Source organism: Sarcophilus harrisii, chromosome 5, assembly GCF_902635505.1.
Source record: "Sarcophilus harrisii chromosome 5, mSarHar1.11, whole genome shotgun sequence".
Lineage (NCBI taxonomy): Eukaryota > Metazoa > Chordata > Mammalia > Dasyuromorphia > Dasyuridae > Sarcophilus > Sarcophilus harrisii.
In genome coordinates, this window is record NC_045430.1 from 52,660,049 (window position 1) to 52,673,229 (window position 13,181).

The 13,181-nt window shown below is 32.8% G+C and overlaps 1 protein-coding gene across 11 annotated transcripts in view; it reads right to left on the reverse strand.

Annotated features, from left to right (window-relative positions):
- Positions 1-13,181, reverse strand: part of NAV3 (neuron navigator 3) — a 1,064,916-nt gene that overhangs the window by 799,987 nt on the left and 251,748 nt on the right. For 6 of the 11 annotated variants that reach the window (XM_031938354.1, XM_031938347.1, XM_031938349.1 and 3 more), the window contains one exon: positions 3,600-3,673. The exons of the other annotated variants lie outside the window; for them this stretch is intronic. The gene's annotated coding sequence lies outside the window, so the exon portion shown is untranslated. The remainder of the gene's footprint in view (positions 1-3,599; positions 3,674-13,181) is intronic. 11 annotated transcript variants of the gene reach the window in all.

The window sequence follows — 13,181 nt, forward strand, 5'->3', positions numbered from 1 at the left end:
AATTAGATGCTATACCCTAAATGCATAAGATTCATATTGGAATTGGTTCACTGTCAATCAATAAGTACTTATTAAATATTTACTTTGAGCCAGGCATGGCATAATGTCCATGAATCTCTTAAACATGATGTAATTTTCTTACTTCTTTCTGATAAAGTGAATTTTTATATTTGCTTTGTCTGATAGCATTACTACAACAGTTGTTTTATTTTATTTTTTTAGATTCACTTGACAAATGGTTTCCCTGCTTAGATAAAATGGATATGTAATGGAAAAATAAATATTTTCTTGAATTTTTCTAGTAGTGATTGTCAGCCAGGGTAAAGTTGAGAAGACCGATGATCTTGGTTTTCCAAGGTAGAAGTGTAAGACAGCAGGAAAGGCTGATGGATATCAAAGGGGCAGGAAATCAAGGTCAGAAATAAGTGACTCATCAAAATGGCTAACTATGGAGTATAGGTAGAAGCAAAGGAAGTTGATGTACAGTAATGGACAACTTAAAAGGATTTTCTCACCCCAGAAAATCAGAAAAGTTAGCCAATCCTAACTCTATACAAAAAAAAGTCACCATAGAAAGATGAAATTTCACAAAAATTGTAATTAATTATTTCAGAAACTCAACATATATCTATATCTCATATCCCATATTAAAATAAGGTGAAAAATAGGTACATGATTTGGGTATGAAGGATACAATAAACAACCAGGAGAACAAGGGATAATTTACCTATCAGATCTTTGGAGAAGAAAGAATTTAGGATCAAAGAACTAGAGAACTTACAGAAGGCAAAGCAGACAACTTTGATTACATTAAATTAAAAAGGTTTTGCAGAAACAAAACCAATAGAAACAAGATTAAAAGGGACAAGCTGGGGAAAAATATTTACAGCCAGTATTTCTGATAAAGGTCTCATTTCTAAAATAAGTGATCAGACAATTTTCAGATGACAAAATTAAAGCTATCTAAAGTCATAGGAAACAAAAAACCTTCTAAATCACTATTGATTAAATAAATGCAAATTAAAACAACTCTGAGGTACTCCTAGTACCTCTCAGATTGGCTAAGATGACAGGAAAAGATAATGATAAATGTTGAAGGGGATGTGGGAAAATTGGGACACTAATGCATTGTTGGTGGAGTCTTAAAATGATCCATTCTAGAGACCAGTCTAGCAAACTGTACATACTCTATGACTCAACAAAGCCACTACTGGGTCTGTATCCCAAGGAAATCACAAAGAAGGGAAAAGCACCCATATGGCAAAAGTTGTTTCTAGAAGTTGTTTCTATGATAGCAAAGAATTGGAAAATGAGTAAATGTCCCTCAACTGAAGAATGATTTTGCTCCATGAGGTAATGGAATATTATTGTTCTATAAAAAATGAAGAACAAGCTGATTTATAAAGGCCTAGAAAAATTAGCATGAACTGCAATAACAACAAGAATATGATCCAAGTATGAAATACTTGGTTCTTTTCAGTGGTTCAGTGATCCAAAGCAATCCCAATAGACTTTAGACAGAAAATGTCTTCTGCATTTCAAAAAAAGAACAATGGAGATTGAATGTAAATTAACACATACTTTGTTCACTTCTTTTTTCTGTGTTTTTTTTTCCTCTCCCATGGTTTTTCCCTTTTGCTCTGATTTTTCTCTCCCACATGATTCATAAAGCAATGTGTATTAAAAACAAATTTAAAAAGATAATGTTAAGTTATGATGGACCTGACCATCCTCAGCAATGAGATCAACCAAATCATTTCCAATGGAGCAGTAATGAACTGAACTAGCTATGCCCAGAGAAAGAACTCTGGGTGATGACTAAAAACCATTACATTGAATTCCCAATCCCTATATTTATGCCCACCTGCATTTTTGATTTCCTTCACAAGCTAATTGTACAATATTTCAGAGTCTGATTCTTTTTGTACATCAAAATAACGGTTTGGTCATGTATACGTATTGTGTATCTAATTTATATTTTAATATATTTAACATCTACTGGTCATCCTGCCATCTGGGGGAGGGGGTGGGGGATAAGAGGTGAAAAATTGAAACAAGAGGTTTGGCAATTGTTAATGCTGTAAAGTTACCCATACTTATAACCTGTAAATAAAAGGCTATTAAATAAAAAAAAGAACATAGCTGATTCATTAAATCCAGTGAAGTTGATATCTAAAAATATATAAATAAATAAATAAATAACAAAGAAAGATAATGTTACAAAAGTTTTATCTTGATTCAAATGCCAGTGGAAGTTTTGGGTTTTTTTCTCTATATTTCCTTTGGACTTCCAAATATACATATATATGTGTATATATGTATGTATGTATGTATGTATGTATATGTAAAGCTAGTTAACCATAAATTGGTACCCATGCATAGCAAATTTAAACTCAATCTCACAGACAGAAAAAAAAAATCATCCTGTCTCTCAAAATATATATATTGATTATGTGATCTTGAGCAAGTCATTTAACCAGTGCTTTGGGCAAGTTGCCAAGATTAAATCTTATAAAATAGGTACAGAGAAGTAGCTATGTGGCTCTATAATGCATAAAGAGGTAGTCCTGGAGTCAGGAAGATTCATCTTCCTAAGTTCAAATTCAGCCTCAGACACTAGCTATGTGATTCTGGACAAGTCACTTAAATCCTATTTGCTTCAGTTTATTCATCTATAAAATGAGCTGGAAAAGAAAATGGAAAGCCATCCCAACATTTTTGCTAAGAAAACCTCCAATGGGATCACAAAATATTAGACATGACTGAAAAGACCTAACAAACCCTCAGAGCTGTTAAAGATCAAATGAGAAAATACATGGAAAGTTCTTTGCCAGCCTTGAAGAATAACACAAATATTATAATTATGCTTGGAATGTGCTCCTCTTGATCTACTGAATTTTTCCCAAGTTTTAAAAGCCTAACTCAAATGTGATCTCATCCATGAAAACTTATGGCCTGGTAAGAAATGACCTTCTCTCTCAGACTTTACATAGCACAGTGTTTACAGTGAGAGACATATATGTGTAGGGAATAGAGTCTTAGGAATCAGGAATACCTGAGGTCAGATCTAATCTCCCAGTTCTTCCCCACACTCCCACATTCCCACACCTCAGAACTTACATAGCATGTCTAAAATTTATTTGTAGGGGAACTTTCATTGCCTGGAGTTGCCATACTGAAATCACAGGCCTAATCTAAGCATATTTGTAAAAAGGAAAAAAAGAAAAAGCTAATATCTTTTTAATTGTTCTAAAACCATGAGCTAATAATATACATAAAACACTATATAAATATCAGCTTAAAATTAAATATCAGATTTTTGTAAAAATAAAACATATATATAAAGATTTAAGAATTTTAAAATAATACAGGTTAAATAAGTTATAAATAAATAATTTATAAATGAGAAAGACAAGAAAAATGGTATTGTTTTCATGGTCATAAATTAATTAAAATTCTACTTCAACACTTCATCACTGTTTGAATGTGACTTTGATCTCCCCAAGTGCTTTGCCCACTCAACTTGAACTCTAATGTGTTTTTTCAAGTCCAGTCCTTCCAAGAGACCATTTCCTGATTGAAGGATCATCACTTCTCACCTCCAAGTATCCTGTTGGACAGTGTGAGTGAGTTATCTTTTTACTTCTCAACTCCAATCCACAGTTGAGGAATCCTATGAACAGGAATTTTAAGAGGAGAAGATGTTTCAGTGATAGTCAAGGAAAAAAATTCATTTTTTCGCAAATTTTAAATATGGTAAGCATATCTCATTGCAGTCTCTACCTAGTCGATGCAGAATCATTTTGTATATAAGAATCGCCCCAGGTTTTCAGTCTCCAATCGAGATACAATTGAACCAAATGCATGGTAAAAAGGCAATAATGTAAAAGAAATGAGAATTTGAGTCAATAAATCTGGGTTCAAATCATAGCTTATCTGTTCATTATTTGGGTGAAATTGAAAAACTCATTTAACCTCTATGGGCCTTAGTTTTTTTCATTTGTGAAAAAAGATTGGATTCAATGACTTCTAAGTTTTCTTCTAATCTAAATCAATGCGTTTGTGAGCCTCTAGACTAGATTAAATTTCTTTTCAATCATTTCTTCATAAAATAGAAGGATTCTCAGCCATGTTTCTAAATGATTTATACCTACTGTATACAAAGTACTTGCTGCTGGATGACATTAATTTAAAGTCAACATATGATACAATTCTTCCCCTCAAGAACCATGTATCCTACTAAAATTCTTGGGAATGCACAGATGATAGATAGTTACTATTCTCAATTAAATTTTAGTTGTATTTTCCAAAATTATTTTTTTCTTTTCTTTTCTTTTCTTTTCTTTCTTTCTTTCTTTCTTTTTTTTTTTTTTTTTTTTTTGAGGCAATTAGGGTTATGTGATTTTCCCAGGATCATGCAACTAGGAAGTGTTAAGTGTATGAGACCAGAGTTGAACTTAGGCACTTCTGACTCCAGGGTCAGTGTACTACCCTTTGTGCCATCTAACTGTCCATAGGTTTTACTTTTTAAATTTTTTTTAATGCAAAACTTGCTTATTTTCAAACAATTCACAAATATGACATCCTTGAAACAATTATATAGGTTCAACTTAGCAAATATTAAACAACTGGTATTTACAAGGTACTGTGTTGGTGCCATTAATTTAAAAGCAAAATATGATACAATTCTTGCCATTGCTTATTAAAGCTCTTTGGAATGCATAGATGGTAGTTACTATTCTCATTTCACTTTTAAGTTGTATTTTCTAAATCACTATAAGTCAAACATGTTTGTAATCATCTGTTGTTAAAAACTAACCAATAGAGGTGAAGCCAAGATGGTGGAGAGGATACACAGTTCTTTCTGAGCTCTCCTACCTAGCCTCACGTTAATTATGAAATTCAGCCTCTGAAATAGTACTGGATTGGTAGAATCCACGAATATTGGGAGTGCAGTAAATTACCAGCAGAAGATAATTTTGAAGATCACCAGAAAAGGTCTGTTTTGATTGGGTGCAAGCATGGGAAGAGGCCAGGCATAGGCAGGAAAGCAGAGCACACAGACCAGCTATGGGGAGGACTCTACAACAGTGCTGGCTACTCTGCCCTGGCTGGAAGCCAGTAGATCAGCAGAGAAGTTATAAAATGTCCAACACAAATTCAAAAGGTAAACAGTGGACCCCAAAGTGCTGGAGTCTCACAGGACCTGGCCACACCCACCCAGCACACGGAATGACTCAGTATGATCCCAGTGCAGCCACTGTCACTTCCTGATCTGTAGAGGAAGCTTGGAATCTCCTTGCCCTAAAAGAAGATAACATTTTTTTAATTGAGTAAAAAGGCAAAGTGAGCTCTAATTATAGAGAGCTTCTATAGTGAAAGAGAAAAGTTTTCAAACCCTGCAGATACTAAAAGCAGATTGTCTCCAGATGAAGCCCCAAAGTGTGATAGAACCTGGTCTCTATTGCACAAGACTCTCCTAGAAGAAATTAAAAAGGATCTTAAAAGAGAGCTAGAAGAAAAATGGGGTATGAAAAGGAAAACTCTGCAAGAGGGTTTGGAAAAGGCATATAACTCATTGAAAGAAAGATTTGATAAAATGGAAAAAGAAAACAGCTCCCTGAAATGTGAAATGGAAAAGGTAAAGAATTTCCAAGAAAACAGAATTTGTGAATTGGAAAAGGTAAAGAACTGGTAGGAAAACAGAATTTGTGACTTTGAAAAAGAAAATAACTCCTTAAAAAAACTGTGAAATGGAAAAAAATTTCATAGAAAAAAACAACTCATTTAAAAACTCAATAGGACAAATACAAAAAGAAGTAAAAGTAAGTGAAGAAAATAATTCATTAAAAATAAGAATGGAACAAATGAAAATGAATGACTTGATGAGACATCAAGAATCAGTCAAGCAAAATGAAAAAAATTGAAAAATAGAAAAAATGTTAAATACCTACTTGGGAAAATAACAGACCTGGAAAAAAAATCTAGAAAAGATAATCTAAGGATTATTGGACTCCCTGAAAATCATGATAAAAAAAAAAAAAAAGAGCCTAGACACTATTTTTCAGGAAATCATCAAAGAGAATTTCCCAGATATCATAAAATCAAAAGGTAAAATAACCATTGAAAGAATTCACTGAAACATTTTTACAGTCAAAGGTTCTGATAAAGGCCTCATTTCCACAATATATAGAGAATTGACGCTAATTCATAGGAAATCAAGCCATTCTCCAATTGATAAATGGTCAAAGGATATGAATAGACAATTCTCAGATGAAGAAATTGAAACTATTTCTAGCCATATGAAAAGATGCTCCAAGTCATTATTAATCAGAGAAATGCAAATTAAGACAACTCTGAAATACCACTACACACCTGTCAGATTGGCCAGAATGATAAGGAAAGATAGTGTGGAATGTTGAAGGGGATGTGGGAAAATTGGGACACTGATAAATTGTTGGTGGAATTGTGAATACATCCAGCAATTCTAGAGAATGATTTGGAACTATGCTCAGAAAGTTATCAAACTGTGCATACCCTTTGATCCAGCAGTGTTACTACTGGGCTTATATCCCAAAAAGATTTTAAAGAAGGGAAAGGGACCTGTATGTGCAAGAATGTTTGTGGCAGCCCTCTTTGTAGCATCCAGAAACTGGAAACTGAGTGGATACCCATTAATTGGAGAATGGCTGAATAAATTGTGATATATGAATATTATGGAATGTTATATTTCTGTAAGAAATGACCAACAGGATGGTTTCAGAAAGGCCTGTAGAGACTTATATGAACTGATGCTGAGTGAAATCGGCAGGACCAGGACATCATTATATACTTCAACAACAATACTATATGATGATCAATTCTGATGGAAGTGGCCCTCTGCAACAATGAGATGAACTAAATCAATTTCAATAGAGCAGTAATGAATTGAACCAGCTATACCCAACAAAAGAACTCTGGGAAATGACTATGAACCACTAAATAGAATTCCCAATCTTTCTATTTTTGTCCGCCTGCATTTTTGATTTCCTTCACAGGCTAATTGCATACTATTTCAAAGTTTTATTCTTTTAATACAGCAAAATAACTGTATGGACATGTACACGTATATTGTATTTGACTTATACTCTAATATATTTAACATGTCTTGGTCAACCTGCCAGCTGAGGGAAGGGGTGGGGGAAAGGAGGGGAAAAGTTGGAACAAAAGATTTTGCAATTGTGAATGCTGAAAAATTACCCATGCATATATCTTGTAAATAAAAAGCTATAATTTAAAAAAAGAAATAATTCATTGAACACCTCCTGAAAGAGACCCCATAATTAAAAATTCCAAGGAATATTGTGGCTAAATTTCAGAATTATCAGACCAAGGTAAAAATATTAAAAGCAGCCAGAAAAATACAATTCAAATACCAAGACGCCACAACAAGGATTACTCAAGATCTAGCAGCTTCCACATTAAAGGATTGAAGGGCCTGGAATCTGATATTCTGAAAGGCAAAATAATTTGGAATGGAAGCAAGAATAAACTACCCAGCTAATAAGAGCATTTTCTTCCAGGAAAGAAGATGGACATTCAATGAAACAGGTCAATTCCATTTATTTCTGATGAAAAAAGCAGAGCTAAATAAAAAATATGACCTCAAAATATAGGACTCAAGAGAAGCACAAAAAGGTAAAAAGAACTCTTGAGAACTGTATTTCTGTTATAAGCATACATAGGACATGTATAATTTGATTTTACTGTTATAATATTAAAAAAAAAACATAAAGGTGTAAAGGGGATTGTACCAGAAAAAAGGAAAAGTGGAAGTAAAAAGAAGGAAATTACATCTCACAAAGAGGCAAAGGAAACCTATTGTATATGAGGGAAAGAAGGAAAGGGGATGAACGTTATGTGAGTCTTACTCTCATCAGATTTGGTTCAAAGAGAAAATATTATACATATTTGGTTTACAGAGAAACTTTTCTCACCTCACTGAAAAGTGATAAGGGAAAAGGGAAAAGAGGCTAAATAGAAGGGAATACAGAAATAGTAGGGGAAAGGTATAAGAAAGGGGAGGGATTCTGAATGGGGAGGGACACTTGAGGCAAAGTGGTGCCCCTAAATTAAATACTGGGGAGAGGGGAAAGGGGTAAAGGAAAGAGAAAAGTATAATCTGGGGATAATAAAATGGCAGAAAATACAGAATTAGTAGTTTTAACTGTAATTGGAATGGGGTGAATTCTCCCATAAAGTAAAGGTGGATAGCAGACTGAATTAAAAGCCAGACTCCTACAATACATTGTTAATAGGAAACATATTTAAAGCATGGGGATACACAGAATAAAGGTTAAAGACTGGAACAGAATCTATTTGCTTCAAGTAAAGTTAAAAAAAAGTAGCCATCCTAATTTCAGGTCAAGCAAAAGCAAAAATTGATCTAATTAAAAGAGATAAGGAATGAAACTATACCTTGCTAAAGGATGGCATAGATAATGAAGCAATATCAATACTAAACATATATGCACCAAGTGGTATAGCATCTAAATTCCTAAAGGAGTAGTTAAGAGAGTTGCAAGAAGAAATAGACAGCAAAACTATAATAGTGGGAGACCTCAACCGTGCACTCTCAGAATTAGATAAATCAAACAACAAAATAAATATGAAAGAAGTTAGAGGTAAATAGAATGCTAGAAAAGATAGGTATGCTACATCTTTGGAGAAAACTAAAAGGAGACAGAAAGGAGAACACTTACTTCTTTTCAGTTCATGGAGCCCATACAAAAATTGACCATGTATCAGGACATAAAGACCTCAAAATTAAATGCAGAAAGGCAGAAATACTAAATGTAATCTTTTCAGATCATGATGCACTAAAAACTACATTCAATAAAAAGCAAGGAGAAAATAGACCAAAAGTAATTGGAAACTACATAATCTCATCCTAAAGAATGAATGAGTGAAACAGCAAATCATAAACACAAATTAATATTTTCATCCAAAAGAATGACAATAATGAGGTAAAGTGGTAATAAGGGGAAATTTTATATCTCTAGAGGTTTATTTGAATAAAATAGAGAAAGAAAAGATCAATGAATTGGGCTTGCAACTAAAAACGCTAGGAAAAAAGCAAATTAAAAACCTCCAATCAAATACTAAACTTGAAATTCTAAAAATAAAAGGAGAGATTAATAAAATTGAAAGTAAAAAAAAAAAAACAAACTATTGAATTAGTAAATAAAACCAAGAGTTGGTTCTATGAAAAAAATGAACAAAATAGATAAGACTTTGGTAAATTTGATTAGAAAAAGAAAAAAGGGAAATCAAATTGTTAAGTCTTAAAAAGAAATGGGAGAACTTGGAACTAATGAAGAGGAAATTAGAGCAATAATTAAGAGCTACTTTGCCAAACTTTATGCCAATAAATTCGATAACCTAAGTGAAATGGATGAATACATGTAAAAACATAGGTTGCCCAGATTAACAGAAGAGATAAATTGCTTAAATAGTCCCATTTTAGAAAAAAGAAATAAAACAAGCTATTAATGAACTCCCTAAGAAAAAATCCCCAGGACCAGATGGATTTACATATAAATTCTACCAAACATTTAAAGAACAATTAACTCCAATGCTATATAAATTATTTGAAAAAATAGGAAATGAAGCAGTCCTACCAAATGACGTTTATGACACAGACATGATAGTCATAACTAAACCAGGTAGGACAAATACAGAGAAAGAATATTATAGACCAATCTCCCTAATAACATTCATGCAAAAATCTTAAATAAAATATTAGTAAAGAGATTACAGAAAATCAACCTCAGGATAATACACAATGACCAAATAGAATTTATACCAGGAATGTAGGGCTGGTGCTATATTAGAAAAACTATTAGCATAATTGACTATATCAATAACCAAATTATCAAAAATCATGTGATAATTTCAATAGATGCAGCAAAACCAAGTGATAAAATCCAACAACCCATTCCTATTAAAAACACTATAGAATATAGGAATAAATAGACTTTTTCCTTAAAATAGTCAATAGCATCTGTTTAAAACCATCAGTAAGCATCATATGTAATGGGGATAAACTGGAACCATTCCCAATAAAATCAGGAGAAAAACAAGATTGTCCACTTTCACCATTAGTATTCAATATTGTATTAGAAATGCTAGAAAGAGATGAAAAAGAAATTAAAGGAATTAGAGTAGGTAATGAGGAAATCAAATTTTCACTCTTTGCAGATGATATGATAATGTACTTAGAGAACCCCATAGAATCTCCTGAAAAGTTATTAGAAATAATCTACAACTTTAGCAAAGTTGCAGGATACAAAATAAATCCACAAAAATCCTCATTATTCTTATATATCACTAACAAAATCCAATAGCAAGAGATACAAAGAGAAATTCCATTTAAAATAATTGTCACTAGGATAAAACACCCAATGACTTTAATAATCTAGTGTTTGACAAACCCAAAGACCCCAGTTTTGGGGATAAGAACTTAGTGTTTGACAAAAATTGCTGGGATAATTGGAAACGAGTCTGGCAGAAACTAGGCATTGACCCACACTTAACACCGTACACCAAGATAAAGTCAAAATGGGTTCATGACCTAGGCATAGAAGATGAAATTATAAATAAATTAGAGGAACACAGGATAATTTACCTCTCAGATCTGTGGAACCGAAAGGAATTTATGACCAAAGAAGAACTAGAGATCATTACTGATCACAAAATAGAAAATTTCGATTATATCAAGTTAAAAAGGTTTTGTACAAACAAAACTAATGCAGACAAAATTAGAAGGGAAGCAATAAAGTGGGAAAACATTTTTACAGTCAAATGTTCTGATAAAGGCCTCATTTCCAAAATATATAGAGAATTGATTCTAATTTATAAGAAATCAAGCCATTCTCCAATTGATAAATGGTCAAAGGATATGAACAGACAATTCTCAGATGAAGAAATTGAAACTATTTCTAGCCATATGAAAAGATGCTCCAAGTTATTATTAATCAGAGAAATGCAAATTAAGCCAACTCTGAGATACCACTATACACCTGCCAGACTGGCTAGAGTGATAGGGAAAGATAATGTGGAATGTTGGAGGGGATGTGGGAAAACAGGGACTAATACATTGTTGGTGGAATTGTGAATACATCCAACCATTCTGGAGAGCAATTTGGAACTATGCTCAAAAAGTTATCAAACTGTGCATACCCTTTGATCCAGCAGTGTTATTACTGGGCTTATTTCCCAAAGAGATCTTAAAGAAGGGAAAGGATCCTCTATGTGTAAGAATGTTTGTGGCAGCCCTCTTTGTAGTGGCAGAAACTGGAAACTGAGTAGAAACACATCAATTGGAGAATGGCTGAATAAATTGTGGTATATGAATATTATGGAATATTATTGTTTGGTAAGAAATTACCAACAGGATGATTTCAGAAAGGCCTGGAGAGACTTACATGAACTGATGCTGAGTGAAATGAGCAGGACCAGGAGATCATTATATACTTCAACAACAATACTATATAATGATCAATTCTGATGGACCTGGCCATCTTCAGCAATGAGATGAACCAAATCAGTTTCAATGGAGCAGTAATGAACTGAACCAGCTACAGCCAACGAAAGAACTCTGGGAGATGCCTAAGAACCATTACATAGAATTCCCAATCACTATCTTTTTGCCCACCTGCATTTTGTATTTCCTTCACAGGCTAATTGTACAATATTTCAGAGTCTGATTTTTTTTATACAGCAAAATAATGGTTTGGACATGTATACTTATTTTGTATTTAATTTATACTTTAACACATTGGTCATCCTGCCATCTAAGAGAGGGAGTGGGGGAAAGGAGGGGAAAAATTGGAACAAAAGTTTTGGCAATTATCAATGCTATAAAATCACCCATGCATATAACTTGTAAATAAAAAGCTAGTAAAAATAAAAAACAATGCATCAGTTTTTAAATGCATATTATTGTTATACTTTACTACCATTACTTGTTTTAAATCTTGGATTGAAAGTTTTAAGAAAAAAGTAATATATTTATTCCAAATCATTCATTCATTCAATGAAAGTATATTTCTCTAATATCTATTTTTGATGTATCTGTTTTATATGCATTCCATCTTCCCTTTAGAATGTAAGCCCTCTGCAGATGAATCTGTCACTCTAGCCTCTATATATACCCAGAGTATACAAAGTACAGTACCTGGCAGTAATTATTATATGTCATATATACTTAATAAATATATGTTCATTGATTAATTCCATGCTAATTTCTCATCCACAGTGACACAAAATAATCATAGCAATCAAAAAATACTATGGCCTTAGATAACCTCTTGAATGACCCCTTGATTATTAGATGGAAAAAATGAGATTCCCCAATGTATAAGAATGAAATTGAATCCTAGGTCCATCCATTCCAAAGCCAGTATCTACTTGTTTGTTTGACTGTTTCTTTTTTAATCAACTAGTGAGTCATTTTTTACATCATTCTGAACACACAAACCCTGTTTTAGGGAAGTATCTGTCTACTTTTATCCAATCGCAACATTCCCCTTCATGTCTGAAAAATGCAAATCTTAAGCAGCATCTTTCATTTCAGACAAGAAAAGAAGAAACATAAATCAAGCTGACTATAAATCTTAAGGGAGAGAATGACAACCACTTCATCATTATCATACAGCATGGAGTTATAAAGCCAAGTTGGGTATGTCGTCATTCCATTACAACCAATTGGCATCAAGTAGGAAAGTACAGCAAATAATGCAAATGCTTGAAGCAAAGGAAAAAGGCAGAGATCTCTGATATGACAATAATAACATATGTGTGTATATATATATACTATCTGCTATATATATATACACTACCTAATATATATATACTATTAGATATACTTTTTAGTCTCATGTGAGAAAATAAAATATTTTACAAAATGAATATTACATATCAAGATGAGCTAGGACTTTTATATCATAGCATACTACTATATACTATACATACACTAGTGTCTAGAAATCCATTCACAAAATCAAGAAAATGTGAACTCATACCCTGCATCTAATACATCCTGGCTGTGACTGAAAGTTACTTAACCTTTCATTGTTCTAGGTAAATCTCTAAGGTTTTACATTGCAGAGAAGATGTTGAACTGCATTGTCAAAGTTTCT